Genomic DNA, 3,811 nt, shown 5'->3' with positions numbered 1-3,811 from the left:
AGGCGACACCGGGATCGGGGTTTGCAACACTCTTGGAAAGGGTGTTGCTTGTATTTGCAGTGATGATTGATTGTTCGATCATCTCCTGAATTATCCTATAGTCCACTCCCAGATTTTGGCGGGCATTATTGGACTGAGTGAGTCTTCCTCTTCTTCTTACACCAGGAGCTGGTCGTGCAGGAGCGAATTCAGGTGGATTCGTGCTATTGCTAGCGTCGAGTCCTGATTGTGGTACATCACTAACATCTAATAACCTTGCTGTTGGATTCTCGCCACTCTGGGTCGGACCAGGATAAAGAGATTTTGCTAGACTGCGCGTTACCGTTCTCCCTATGTTCGTAGGTGGAGGTGGAGCAGATTGTTTTCCTCTCGGCGAGCAATCTCCAACAACTAATTTAATTGAGGCTGGGTCAATCACAGCACTACAACTGGGACATTTAGCATGGTTTACCAACCAACCTTCCAAGCAAAGTTTGTGAAAAACATGCCTACAAGGGGTGCAATAGCAAGACTGTGTATTGTCCATTACTAACTGGCATAGAATACAGTGGTTATCAGCTCTCTCTGACGACGGCTGTAAATTTTGAGGGCTGCGTAAAGGCAACATGATTAATTAAATTTTTCCTGATTCGTGACATTGGTTTGGTAACATAATAGAGTAGAAGTTAGAAGTTAGTTAGAAGAATTTTAATTACGAAATATAATCGGTTTAATGAAAGTAGGTAATTTATCTGGTTTATTGAAACTACTTTAGAAAGCGGTTTGTAACATTCAACATTTTAATCCAGTCAGAAATGTTCGGCAAGGATATGCAAAGCAGCATATGGCCAAGTTCCGGCCAACATTCTAACTATCTTTGATAGTATCGTTAATACAAAACCATAAGCAAACCTAATCTGTTGTTTCTCCAAAATTATAAGAAAGAAAACGAGCAAATGTATGGGACCGATTGTATAACTGGTGTTAATAACTATAGTCGTGTTTATATATAGGCACTCAACAATATAGTAAGGTCAGATTCTCGCCATAATTCAAGCTCTGAATTGTAAGCATCGTAGTCCTAATTACTATCTTGTATACTACCAGTATCTGCGCATGCGGAAGATAGACTAAACCAGTCACATCGACGTCAGCGTGCGTGGACAATAATATAAAGACTCATTTTTATTTTTTTATAGACAACCTCGTGGCCCATGATTGGGCGCCAAAAATTTATGTAGCATGTACTGTGGTGAAGCTACTCTAGCAATACATATCGGGTAGCAACGGTGACGGCGGTTAGCAGCCAATCTTCACAAAATAATTCGGGAAGTATTCACCGAGGCTCCTCGTGGTTGAGTTAGCATGGCAGGGCGGGATCCTCTTGCTCCCTAGCTCTTTCGGGTGGGGGGTTCTTTTTGCCATGTCTCGACCTGCATACACAATTTTATTTTAGGATCCCTAGAGAATCTAAATTGGAGACCGATACTCCGAAGAAACAAAATCTCAAACAGGCATAACTTAACGAGCACTTAAAGTGCCAATACAGTGGTGATAGCTTTCATTAGGGCATATATATTCCGAAGAGGCGAAGTCTTGGATGTAAGCTGACTCTCGCGTTCGATACCCACCCAACCATGATCTTCAGCGTTTAAGGTTTCGAAGATCCCAAAAAAAAACAATCTTCTACGACATTATATCACCATGTCACCAGGAAAGAAAACTTAGCAATGCCTAATCAAAATCCGTAATTAATATTTATTATAAAGAAAAGCATTATTCAATGAAATTGAATCCTTCCGTTGGATAATCTGCATCTTATTACAAGTGGCATTAATGATTCAACAATAATTCAATAACTAAAACTAGTCAGTTAATATTTTTACAATGGCTCAAAAATTCTTCAAAAATAATTCATTTTATAAACTATTCAGGTAATATTTTATTTTTATTGAGCAAAATAAAAAAAAAATCTCAAAATTTCGCTAAAGTGCATTTTAATAATTATAGAACAAGGCTAGGCAAGAAAAAAAATGACATTAGTAAATTGAACTAAAGTGTATTCGGCAAAAGCAAAAAAAATTTATTATAATAGAGTCAATATAATTGTAGTTGATGGTTAATTGTATGGTTGAAAAAAAATATGGGCAACAGAAGGTTAAGCTCGAAGCGCATGGGCAAATCGGAGCGCAGCGCAACCAGCTGATCAGTGAATACGATGATACATCTTTGTGTACATATATTTGATTCTGTTAAAAATCTTTTCTTTTAGGTTGCTTCTGTTTCAGCTAATAATTGAGCGGGGTGTAGGTAGAATCAAAGATGATAAGCATTCACCAGACTGATACGGTCATAAACATATTGATCGGAGCTAAAGCGTAATGTGAAACAGAAAGTCGAAAAAAAAAACTCAGCAGGTGCGTATGTCAGCTTGGCTGTGCTTATCTGTTCCAAAAATAAGAAAATATACTCAAAACAAAAGGTACAGACTTATCATTTTCATTTCATTTGTTTTCTTTTCATTTGTTTTCTTTTGTCTTCTGTGGGGCTTTAAATTGTTTTGATTATATTATTATGGCACAGGAGGGTTTTTAAATTGTGAGTACTTAGAAGATACTCTCCGAAACTAAGTGGGAAAAATTCAAAAAAATATAAAAAAATTCAGAAATGACTTTGGACTCTACCCCAACAAGAAGGGGAATAGATTTATACTAGTATTCCTTTCTATATATATAAAGATATGTATGTAGATGTAAATTTTTCTTTTTCCCTGCACTTGCACGCGGTTTTTTGAGGGCCCTAATCAATGCACTTTGCACAAACTTTTGGAAGTCTCTCATAAGATTTAATTAATAATTTTTTTACTAAAAACATTTAACAGCAATTTTCATGCATCTGCACGCTCCGGCTAACTTAATGGGCGATGTCATCTGGGTTTCTGTTCAGCGGCGCGTCAATGGGGCCCAAAAGGCTACTCCCTCTTCCGGATTCCAGACTGTGGAAACGGCGCCTGCCCGTTCTTGCTGGCATGAGCAAGGGAATGGCAGCTGATCCGCAGTTGAGGCTGACGTCTATTTAATGGGGGCAGAAATGACATTGCCGTCCCAAGAAATTAATGTGCCGTCCAATGGGCACACGTGGCGGTTGCCTCAAAATAAGTGGGTTTTTATGTCAGAGACGGCGGCGGCAAGATTGATTCCTCCAAAAATTACTTTCGGCAGGCAGACAAGAACTGGTTAAAACAGTGACCAGATCTTGGCACAAAGAAATATATGCCGGTGAGGTGCTGGTGGCCGGCTGGCGTAGCGAAAGGTTTATCATCAAACGAACAAAAAAATTGATATTTCGTCCATCGGCCACTTTTAGGGTTTTCCTTTTTTTTTGTATTTTTTTTTTATTTTTTGTTTTTGGTTCAATTTAGTTGGAATTTAAATTCAACGAATTAAACGAATGATGCTTTTAGTTTAATTTTTTTGGTGGGGCTATGTCCGAACCGCCGTAGCCAGACCTTCGATGGTAAAGAAATTTTTGTAAAAAAGAAGGGTTATATCCGGGACCTACAGGCTTATATAGGGTCTCAGAGGGAATAAAAACAATTGCCGAGTTTCTTTTTAACACGGCATTTAATAAACTGGGGAGCCAGTTTAGCATTAAAATTGTCTGAGAATTTACTAAGCGCAAAATTTCGACAGAACACCTCCTGTCCTTCACGAAAAGAAACAGGCTTGCTGCGTAAATTATATTGAGCCGCTTTGCGCTCATAGGCTTTCCTGATGTTTTTCTGAATATCTGTCCTTAGCAATGCCAACTGGTCAGACCGCAACAGGGGGAC

General features: G+C 38.7%; 1 long non-coding RNA gene across 1 annotated transcript; it reads left to right on the top strand.

The window, feature by feature from the left end:
• The first annotated feature begins 2,479 nt into the window (after positions 1-2,479).
• Positions 2,480-3,441, top strand: LOC138911519 (uncharacterized). The gene is made up of 2 exons (XR_011417144.1): positions 2,480-2,577; positions 2,861-3,441. It is a non-coding gene; the product is annotated as an uncharacterized lncRNA (long non-coding RNA).
• The last annotated feature ends 370 nt before the right edge of the window (positions 3,442-3,811 follow it).

Source organism: Drosophila virilis, unplaced genomic scaffold (genome assembly GCF_030788295.1).
Source record: "Drosophila virilis strain 15010-1051.87 unplaced genomic scaffold, Dvir_AGI_RSII-ME tig00001170, whole genome shotgun sequence".
NCBI lineage: Eukaryota > Metazoa > Arthropoda > Insecta > Diptera > Drosophilidae > Drosophila > Drosophila virilis.
The sequence above is the reverse complement of the archived record's forward strand: the minus strand, read 5'-3'. Positions and strand labels throughout refer to the sequence as shown.